The sequence below is a fragment of the Herpailurus yagouaroundi genome, unplaced genomic scaffold (assembly GCF_014898765.1).
Source record: "Herpailurus yagouaroundi ecotype Mexico unplaced genomic scaffold, PumYag 197, whole genome shotgun sequence".
Taxonomy (NCBI): Eukaryota; Metazoa; Chordata; class Mammalia; order Carnivora; family Felidae; genus Herpailurus; species Herpailurus yagouaroundi.
In genome coordinates this window covers 12858547-12869782 of record NW_024412428.1, presented here as the reverse complement: position 1 = coordinate 12869782, position 11236 = coordinate 12858547, and the positions used below count along the sequence as shown (strand labels likewise).

Sequence of the window (11236 nt, the reverse complement as noted above, 5' to 3'; positions counted from 1 at the left end):
AAGATTTCAAACTCAAAGCTGCAACATCAACTCTAAAATGAAATCTGCAGCTAGCTGGCCTGACCTAACCAGTTTTAGACTTGCCAGTCTCCAAAGTCCTGTAAGCCAGTTCCTTAAAATCTCTCTATGTATGTACAGTTGACCCTTGAACAACTTGGGGGTGAGGAGTGCCAACCTCCTGTACAGTCAAAAATCTGTGTATAACTTTCGAGTCCCTCAAAACTTAAGTAATAAGAGACTGCTACTGACCAGCTTTACTGATAACCGAAGCAGATGATTTACACGTATTTTTTTTTAATTTATATATGAAATTTATTGTCAAATTGGTTTCCATACAACACCCAGTGCTCATCCCAAAAGGTGCCCTCCTCAATACCCATCACCCACCCTCTCCTCCCTCCCACCCCCCATCAACCCTCAGTTTGCTCTCAGTTCTCAACAGTCTCTTATGCTTTGGCTCTCTCCCACTCTAACCTCTTTTTTTTTTTTTTTCCTTCCCCTCCCCCCATGGGTTCCTGTTAAGTTTCTCAGGATCCACATAAGAGTGAAACCATATGGTATCTGTCTTTCTCTGTATGGCTTATTTCACTTAGCATCACACTCTCCAGTTCCATCCACGTTGCTACAAAAGGCCATATTTCATTTTTTCTCATTGCCATGTAGTATTCCATAGAATTTACACGTATTTTATATGTTATCTGTATTATATACTGTATTCTTACAATAAAGGAAGCTAGAGAAAAGAAAATCAGAAGGAAAAGAAAATGCATTTACAGTACTGTACAAAATCCACATATAAGTGGATCTATGCAGTTCGAACCTGTATTGTTCAAGGGTCAGCTGTATATCATGTTGTTTGTTTCCCTGGATAACTCTGACACAAGAATACTTAGCAACTTGTATTATTTTTCAGAAACTGATATCTTATGCTCATTTTTGCCAAATTTTAAAATGTTTCATCCGGATTTCTAGAATGCCTTTCAACTTGTATTGGCTCTGTGATTACCTTTGGTGAATGTTCTCACATTGTGAAACTTTGAGAGAATTAAGATAAACGGAAGGATTTAAAGAATACTTTTTTGTTACTTAGCAATTAAATAATTTTATATTAAAAGGACAATTTCAAGATATAAAATGAATTAATGAATTTAACATTAATTTCCACGAGTCAAAGGAAACACACCAATGTTACCCTTACAAAAACGTTCTAAATTATCCATGAACCAGTTTGATTGTTTGTTCTGAAGTTTAAAAAAATGTGTTCAGAAAGGCTGAAATGATTGTATGCTAATTTGAAGAGCTGGGTTGTACAAGACATGACTTGGAAATTCCCTTTTTTGATGTCCTGCAGGAGTTAGATTCCATTCTATGTGCCTTGTTCTTCAAACCTCGGACTTCAGACTGTCGTTGAGCAGGAATATGGCTTGCGGTTTTCCTCAAATCATTCTTGGGCTCCAGGCAAGGTGCTGGACCTTTGAGCCAACAGGTTGTAGCAATAATAGCTAGGGAAAGACAAAGCTGTGAGTGACAAAGGTGATTCACACGTGTCATCTCCCCACTCTGTCTTCTCCATGTTGTTACCTTTCATCCCAGATCCAACATCTCCTTCAAGCCCAGTCAGTTTGCCTTTAAAAACCAGACATAATAGAAATCAAAGAAGGTGACTTGGATTCAATTTTCTGTCATTTCTTTTTCTTGTTTTACCAAGCTTTTCTTTTTTATTTATAAGATATAAAGTTGTTGAGTTATTCGCAAGAAACAACGAGATTTTGAATTTAAGCCTGGAGTTCAATAATACCGGTGGCATTGTGTCTCATGCTTAAATGTATGGTAGAAAGAGAAAACTCCCATTAACTCAAAATGACTGATCTGACCATGCCAACTCATATGACTGTAGCGTGTGGCCAAATTTCACACTGACTTCCAGTCTGGGCTGATAACACCTAGTCTTTTTACTACTGAGTATTCATTTCATAGGTATTGCACAGATCGTTGCTTATAGGTAAATTTAAGGCATGTGAGTTTATGTCTGTGCATGAAAACCAAGAAAAGTGAAATAGAGCCTTTCACCTTTTTAAAAAATTACATTAAATTACATTAAATTAAATTAAATTAAATTAAATTAAATTAAATTAAATTTTATTTTATTTTATTTTGGGACACCTGGGTGGCTCAGTCAGTTGAGCATCTGACTTCCACTCAGGTCATGATCTCATGGCTTGTGAGTTCGAGCTCTGCATCAGGCTCTGTGCTGATAGCTCGGAGCCTGAAGCCTGCTTCAGATTCTGTGTCTCCCTCTCTCTCTGCCCCTAACCCACTCACATTCTGTCTCTCTCCCTCTCAAAAATAAATAAACGTTAAAAAATGTGTTTTTTAACGTTTATTTTATTTATTTTGAGAGAGAGGGCATGTGAGAAGAGGAGGGCAGAGGGAGAGGGGGAGAGAGAGAGAGAGAGAGAGAGAGAGAGAGAGAACCTGAAGCCCAGCAGTGCAGATCCAATGCCGGACTCCATCTCATGACTGAGATCATGACCTGAGCTGAAATCAAGAGTCGGATACTTAACTGACTGAGCCACCCTGACTGAGCATCCCAAAACTTACTACCTTTTCAAGAGAGGTTCTACACTATTTGAATTTGAGGATCCCTGCAATGCATTTCTTGAGAAGAGAATATTCATTTATTAGTAGGCAGACTACCCCACAAGCGTATACATAAAGCCCATGGACTCTCTGTGCTCGGGCATGGAGTGGAGGCATTGTGGCCTGTCTGGTGAGAAACAGGGGCACAGCATTCCTCTTGGGAACAATAGTCCCAACGGCTATTACCTGAGATGTTCCCTCCGTTGTGTTTCTCTGGAAGAGACAGGGCATTCTGATCTTTTATTTCCTATCAAAGGTGGAAAGATTGAGAGTCATTCTTTACTGCTTGAATGGAGAATTGCACAAATGTTTCTTTGCCAGGGAAAAGCAAGCAGAAAATGAGCACAGCTGGGCCACACTTGCCCAGAGTGCAAAGTGGGCTATGGGGAGGCCAGGAAGGCTTTGGAAAACAGCCACATGTGCAGCACCACTAATTACAATCCAAGGGTAATTATGGCTGGGTTTTCTGAAGCTGGAGAATGTATTTTACCTGTTTCCTGTTTTTCAACAGCCTGTCTGCTTCTTCACAGAAGTTAATTCACCGGAGTCACCACTAAAAGTACAATAAAGCTTTCAAGAAATCTGAGATCAGGTCTATTTATGGCTTGTTAAGCAGTAAGGATTTTTCTGTGTTCATGTGAAGGCATGCTTTCTGTTGATGGCCATTTTATAAGACGAGTCTTATGCTGAATGACACGAAGCAAGGGAAAAGGCTGTTGGCTTTTCATCTGTCATTTCCTAGCACATCCCCAGGGTCTAGGTGCAAGACTTAAGAAGGGCCAGCTCCCCACTGTGGAAGCTGACACGTTATGACTCCAGTGCTGGTAGGACACAGGCTATTTGGGGTTATGGAAACTGGAGCACTGAGGACTGGTTCTCCACATTCTAAAGCAATGCTCCCACAGCACCTTCTTTAAGGGCTGAAGGTGGTGGACATCAACAAGTAGGGTACAGCAGAAAACTCTGAGGGAAATCATCATGAGCACATTCAAAGTACTCCAGACATTCTCAGATTACTTGGGGAAGTCTTTGCAGATAGCCTATAGTTATATAGGGGAGCCTGTAATCATGTAGGCCAGCAGACTCTATGGATTCATGTCAGTGTGATCGCAATTAAACTTGTAGTTTGGGTGGCCTGGGGACATTGGAGCTACATATATTAATAAAATTGATGAACATTTACTTTTTCCCATTATTTTACTCCGATGATATTGAGTGAACAATCCCTCTATTGCCTTGTAACTTAATGTCACTCATTACTGTTTATACATTAACCAAACACACTCAATTGAATAATCTTACACTTGATTTATTTCTATTTATTTTTTCACCATTAGAAGCTTTCACATTTCTTTCTATTTCTCTAGCACATATGAAGAGTTATTTATGAACATAGTAAAACAAAGAAAGCCTATTCAAGTAGGCCTGTAAAAAAGTACTAGTCATAGTAATGACTTCTTTGAGTATATTTGTTATACTCTTTGGGGGAAATAGGAAAATAATTAAAATAACTTGCATTTGTTTTACAGTTCATGTTTCACAGCCTTTCATAGTTTAGATATTAGCTTATCTTTCTCAAACTGAAATCTGGGTAAGGCAGATATTATTCTTGTTTTTATTAATAAGAGGCATACAGTAGCTTGATTGCCATTCTGGGCAAGATAGATACTGAACAAGTCCAGGTCTTAAAACCAGGGTGTAAGAGAACCAGTTTGTGTCATTCAAGAAATACTGTCTTTCTAGAACTATGTGTTCCAAGTATTGTTCTGGGTGTGAGATACCCCGTAGTGAACAAACTGGACTAGAATTCCTGTGTTCATGAAGCTTATATTCTAGGGGGTAAGATTCAGACTATGAACGAACAGATAAGTAAAATATACAGTGTGGGAGGTAGTGATATGTGCCATGGAAAAAATGAAGTAGAACTAGGGGGACAATGTGAGTTTGTGTGTGTGTATCTGTGTGCCCATGTGTGTGTCCACGTGTGTGTGTGTGTGTGTGTGTGTGTGTGTGTGTGTGTGTGTTGGGGAAAGGGCTTGGTGTTTTAAGCAGGTTTCACTGAAAGACAAGAGAGTGAGCCATGTTGATATTGTAGGAAGAACATTCCAGGCAGATGGAATAGCCAGTGCAAAGCCCCAGACTCGCCTGGTATGTTGCATGAATGTCATGGCGGTTAGCCTGGACAGAGTGAGATTGGGAGGGAAAGAGATGAGCTCACAGAGGTATGCAGAGGCCGTTAAAGTTTGATTTCCAACTCCTCAATGGCATATCTTTTTCAAGATGACATTTTCTTTGCTTTTGCAAGGGAGTTTGTATACCCTAGGTGGAACGTGGGTTATTTCCCACTGGAAAGAGGCAGCAAAGTTGATTTTGAGCTCAGCAGCTATCCAAGGAAGAGCTGAACTGAGGCATCCTGATTCACCTGCAGCAACAACAAAAAAACCTGTGGAAACCATTACCAACCACTTTAGGGTGGGAGCGGGACAGCAGGGGGAGCCAGTGACCCTCAGCCAGTGAGTGGCATTAGGGCAGGGGCCAGAGCATCCTTTCTCAGGGAAAACAAACACCAGAAATGATGCTGCCCTTCTCAAAGCCTTGCTGCTGGGCAAAGTAGGGTGCTGTGCTGGCACCCAAGCTGGAGCTTAGCCCAAGGCCTGTGGTGGCCCAGCCCTAGGCAGAGGGGAGGAGACAGTAGATAGGAAGGAGCGGTGAAGCATGCCCACTGGCTCCCTCAGGGCTTTCTCTAGGAAAAACCAAGGTGCCTCAATTTAAAATGCAAATATTTTCCGGATAGTTCTCCATTAACCCACTCTCTGCCGCAACAATATTCAAAGCGTGGTGCTAGATGAGCAGGCTCAGTGTTAGCTGAGAATGTTAGAAAAGTGTGCAGGCCCCATCCCCGATGTGCTGAATCAAAACCTTTTGCAGGGCAGGTAGAAATCTGCATTTTTTTGTCTAGCCCTCAGGTGCTTCTGATGGAGGGTGAAGGCTTAGAGTCGGTAGCATGCAGGACAAAAGCCAAAGTGGCAGGGCAGTGGGCATTCAAAGACCTCCCCACCTGGACTCGGCCTCCATCTCCAGCCACATCCCATCACTCTCGGGCTCAGCCAACTCCAGCAGCACCGACCCCTCCGCCTAGGGTTATTTAGGCTTACACCAATTCCATCAGTGTTGGCTCTTTCTTCTTTGCCAGGAGGCTTTTGCTTCAAGTCCTGTTGGTGAAATCAGACCCAATAATCCAGACCTAGCTAACGCAGTTCTACCTTGGCACCCCCACCCCTCGAGGTTCATCAACAGCAGCCCCCTTCATAACCACTTTCCCTGAAGTGTAAGAGCTAATTACCTATGGGTCTTCCTTCCTTTCCAGATCAGACTCTCCATGAGGACTGGGGCCATAAGTGTGGGTTGTATCACAGTACCTGGGCCACAGTGACTTGAAAGCCTGCTTTTTGTGCTATTGTTGAGTAAATGAAAAATAATTAAGCCACCATCCTCCCTAAATATTTGAGCAGATGGGTGTGGCCACTCTTGCATGAGACAGCCAGGGGCCTGCTGAGGGGAAAAGATTTGGTCTAAACTATGTGACGCTCTCTAGGGAAGATGGGTTTTAAAGGAGAGCCCTGGGCTCTTGTTAGAAGGGGAACCTAGGAGGATGCTGTATTCCCAGAAGGAGACAGAAAGGCAGAAGTCTGATCTGAAAATGGAGGTCAGGGAGCCCCCAAAGCAATGTTGCTCCAAATTGTTAAGCAGGCAATTGTGCATAATAGTTAGCACTATGGGGGAGGCGGGGCTTCCGTTGGCCAAAGCCTAGACTAGAACCTGTTCTCCATAATTAGTCGTGTGACCTGAACATGTAATTTAGCTCTTCTGAAACTCAGGTTCCTTTTAAAAGTGGGATGTAATATGTAAAGTGGGAATAATTACAGTACCTAATAATAGGAACTAACATTTATTGAGTGTTCCTATAGGCTATCTCTCTCAATCTTTACAGCCACTCTATGACATTGTAATTTGGACCTCCCATGTCATAGCACAAAGAAGCTCACTGACTTGCCTGCAGTCATATGGGGAGGTGAAAGGTGGGAGTGTGAACTTGAGTCTAACTATTTGACTCTGGGGCCTGAGATCTTTGTCCTTATGCTATAGCACCTCCTGTAGGGTCTGTGAGATAATATATGTAAAGCACCCAGCAAGTGACTAAATGATAGTTACAATTTTTCTGGGACCAAGCTGGCTTCAGGATGTAGGAGAAATAATCCCAGAATGTGGGAAAGAACTTTGGGGCCAGCACCAAACCTCTCCGTGTTTCTATGTCCTTCCCTTGGCTGCAAGAAGGATGTTCTAACACTGTTACATGTGCCCATTAACCTTTCCTCACCTGAAATTAACCATCCTTATTTGCAGAAAGGAAATTGCTATTTCAGTAAATGGCCTTAATCCAATTGTTAAGGGTGCCGTTTCAAACACAGTATTCGCTTCTGCTGAAAAATTTGGGAGCCTCCCTCTCTATACACCTTTGGAGAAAACACGTGAGTGGAGTGGCATCGTCTCCTGGTCTTTTATGCTTCTAGGAGTGGAATTAAATATTACCTTCCTTGTTTTACTTTTTAAAAATGTTTTTTATTATTTATTAATTTTTGAGGGAGAGAGAGAGAGAGAGCAAGCAGGGGTGGGGCAGAGAGAGAAAGGGGGAGAGAGAGAGAGAGAGAGAGAGAGAATCCAAAGCAGGCTCCTGGCTCCAAGCTGTCAGTGCAGAGCCCCATGCAGGGCTGGAACTCACCAACCATGAGATCATGATCTGAGCCAAAATTGAACACTTAACTGACTGAGCCACCCAAGCACCCCAGAATACTACCTTTCTAAAGAGTTCTGGCAGGCTTCTGACATTAAGATAGTGCAAAAACACTTTGTGATCTTAAAAGAATGGCCTCTATTAAGAGAGAAAAGACAAACACATCTCACTAGAAATGTTTTCTCTGGACTGCCAAGGATGGACGGTTCATAGGACTGAGGAAACTGCCCAGTCTCGAGGTCTTGGAGAGTATTACTGAACAGAAAGCCAGGATAACATCCCGTCTGTGATTATGGGAAGGGAAACCCTTCCCAGTTGATTTTGTTGAGAGCTCCTTGTCCCATACACCTTCCCTTAGAGCCACAGGAAGGGAGACAGGAGCAACTATGAAGCTATTGGCAAGTTCAGAATCATGAAGTGACCTTGCTATCCAAGGCCACAGTGTTGTCTCCATTTCCTCAATGGCTCCATTTTAACAGCTCGACTTTGGCTTGACTTTCCACCTGATGTTCCGTGAGCTTGTTACACAGCCAGGCGTGGGCCTGCCCTACCACAGGCCTGGGGAAGTGATTGTGCACTGGAAGAGTGGGCCTGTTATGAATTGAGTTGCGTCCTTCAACATTGAAGTCCTCACCCCAGTACCTGCGAATCTGACCTTATCTGGAAATAGGCTCTTTGTGTAATCAATTTGAGATCAATTCAATAGGACTGGTATCTTTGTAGGAGAGGAAAATGGAGACAGGCACAGAGAGGAGCACCTCACATAAAGACACTGCTGCACAGAAGGAAGGCAGCTCAGCGAGGAAGGGCTGCTGCCCACCAAGGAACACCTACCTGGGGCCATAAGGGGCCGAAGGGGCCGGGCCAGATCCTGCCCTAGAGGCTTCACAGGAGGCATGGCGCTGCGGATACCTTAATCTCACACTTCCAGTCTCCGGAAGGAGAAGAGAAGGCATTTCTGTCGTTTAAGGACACCCGGGTGGTGGCACTTCGTTCGGCAGCCCAGGGAACTAATAGAACGAATACAGGGTCCCATTCTAAAGGCAACAGGAAGCCGGGGCCTGGGCTCTCGGGGAGCGAATGGTGCCCTCAGCAAGCTTCGTAGCCTCCTTCAGATGTCAGGCTGAGGACGGTCAGGAAGAAGTCTTGTGGAGCTCCTGGAAGGTGCTAATACCAGGGAGGGTCTTTCCTACCACACAGTGGACGACAGAATTGCTGTACTGCTGAGACCTATCTCAGGATCCAGCCTAGAAGATATCCCAGCATAAATGTCACCTCTCTGAGCCTGGGCTGCTGGCTGTCATGCTTCGGGCTGCAGGCCACCTCTCTACTCCTCCCCTGGTCTAGAGAACATGTCAGCATGGACCACAGGATGCCAGAGAGGCAGCCTGGCCAGTTCCCTTGACAACCTTATGATGTAATGCTTTCAACTACTTCCTGGCTGCAGGTCTAATGAGATTCTAGACACTGCCGGCTCCTCCCAGCCTGGGAGGCAAGCAGCTGAAGTGAGAGCCGTAGAGCTCACTTTTAATGATCCTTTTCAGTGATATCTATAGGATGCATTTGCATTAGCGATGAGAGGGGAGTCTGACCGTCACCGAGCCGCATGGGATTTTTGCCCAGGAGACCCAAGATTATTGCTGGCAGATCGGCGTTTGCTGTGGGCGCCCCCAGTGTGGCTCAGCTGCTGCGAGGCTTTCCTCATTCTCCTTGTTATGCTTTAGTTCGGATTCCCTGCAGCAGTTCAATAGTAAAGAATGAACACGACCCTCAGTAAAATGGATTTCTGGGAACTTCGGCACCCAAACTGAAGCCTGAGTATATCAGAGAATTATCCCAAGGGATTTCTTAACAAAGCAGTTTCTCTTTGTCTCCAACCATTTGTATTCTAGAAGTCTTCAGGGTTTTGAAAGTAATGTTTTTAAAAAGCAAAGGCGCTGGAGCAAAGTCAACATCAGCACATTGCATACACGGCTTCCCCTGTGCTTTCTGGTGCTTTCTCTCTAGTCCTCAGGAAGAGGACCCCCAGGCCACATCCTGATTAGCCAGAGAGCAGAACAGGGACGGCTTTCTCCATCTACTGCTGCACTCTGACAGATGCTGGAAGTGGGTGCACATTCAGTTCCGAGTGTGAGAAATTTTATTTGTTTGTCCCTTTCAATGACTAAGTGGCCATTCATCGCCTAACAGCAGACAGGAGACGGGATGAGCAGGAAGACCCCACGTGCTGTGTCTCTCCAGCATGGCATTAGTGTCAGTTGCAATAAACCCGGCAGACAGAGCCGGAGAAGTGAAAGCCAGGCCTCCCTCTCCAGGGTTTATGCGACGTGAGAGCCAGGGGGCCTTCTGAGCAGAGAGGAATCCATTTTGTGAGGATTCTTTTATCTGCTCAGATGGGCAAGGAGTTCTGATAGACTGTGGCTGACAGTCCAGATGTCTAGGGTCAGAGGCTCCATATCATCCTTGAAAGCCATACTGGGTGTCAAAGCCAGGGAATCCTTTGTTAAGAAGCTCTCAGGCCCGGAGGGCATTTTCTGGATGGTGGTAGGGAACGTCGTGCCAAGTGGTTCAAAAATCTCCTCAAACATATGGATACTATTTTCCAATGCGAAGCCAACTTTATGGTGGCAACAGATTCCTAATTCCTACTGCTGTTCTGCCCCTTGGGTTATGCCTTTGAGATGCTGACTTGCCATCTGGCTGGAACTGGGGGCCTCAGTCTAGACAGCAGGACGAATATGAGAAAGAGAGTCAGAACAGAAAGACTCCAGGTACGACCCTCTCATTTGCAAGACTAATGGAGTCATGTGCTGGCGGTGGAGACCCACTTTCTGTGCCTCTGTCTTGGGGTAACATGCCTGATGTGTCTACAAATAAACATGGATACTTTTTCATTTGATTGGGCATCTCAGTATAAACGGGGACCTTAGGATGCAGTTATATGTCGAGAAAACAGCTATATTGGTATGTCACAAGTTGTGAGCACATTTTTTTTTTTATTTCTGTGATGATAAATAATTAACATAAGCATGCTGTGTACCATCTTGAGATATCGCCTTGAAATTGATCAGTGCCACAGGATTTCAGTGACTGCTTTGCACTTTCATTTATGATCTCTCTTACGCTGAGCGAAGGCAAACGATATCATAGCATCCTGAAAAGGAAGATTATACAGTGGTTCGAATCGGGAAGGGGATAGGAGAGATGAATCATGTTGGGGGCTACAGAATATAGGTATGCCAAAGTCTAAAGAATTTGTGCTGTAGCAGCCAGTACCGTATTTATGTCGGGAGCAGATGTATTATGCAGATTGCATTTTTGCACAGGCAAACTTGCAGCCATTCATCAGCAAAAAGCATAGCAGTAAAAAAGCAATGCAGAATTTTCTGTTGATTCTAGCAGTAAGTGGATTAGATATCTACTTAATGCAGGTTTCAGTAACACTGCAATGTGAAACTTATCTTCAAGTGAACAAACAAGACAGTCGTAGAGTTATCAAGGGACACCTTATTAAAATTTGTATCCCAGGATTGACAAAGTTTTGGGGTTTTGAGGCCTGATTATTCTGAACTAACAAACAAAACTTTGAAAAGTTATAGCCCATATTTGTACAACTTATTTATGTCAAAGAGGTCTCGACTTGCTTTCGTCTCTTTGCAAGTTCAAGTCACACAATGCCAGAGGTCTGTTGAATTTATTTTTTCTTTAAAAGGAGTCATGGTAGGCAGCCTCATGATGGTCACAATGATCCCAGCTCTTGTTACACACAAGATCACACTCTGTGTAAGCACCTCCCTAATGGTG

General features: G+C 43.9%; 2 long non-coding RNA genes across 3 annotated transcripts; both read right to left on the bottom strand.

Annotated features, from left to right (window-relative positions):
- Positions 1 to 1223: 1223 nt before the first annotated feature.
- LOC121012671 (uncharacterized) lies at positions 1224 to 2122 on the bottom strand. Its single transcript, XR_005782215.1, has 2 exons — positions 1582 to 2122; positions 1224 to 1502 (listed from the first exon to the last, which is right to left on the bottom strand). It is a non-coding gene; the product is annotated as an uncharacterized LOC121012671 (long non-coding RNA).
- Positions 2123 to 2410: 288 nt separating this feature from the next.
- On the bottom strand, positions 2411 to 10661 carry LOC121012846 (uncharacterized). 2 transcript variants are annotated; one of them, XR_005782358.1, is made up of 3 exons: positions 8267 to 10661; positions 5699 to 5852; positions 2411 to 2887 (listed from the first exon to the last, which is right to left on the bottom strand). It is a non-coding gene; the product is annotated as an uncharacterized LOC121012846 (long non-coding RNA). The 2 variants fall into 2 exon arrangements; XR_005782357.1 differs by lacking the exon at positions 2411 to 2887 and having other exon boundaries at positions 3934 to 5852.
- Positions 10662 to 11236: the final 575 nt, after the last annotated feature.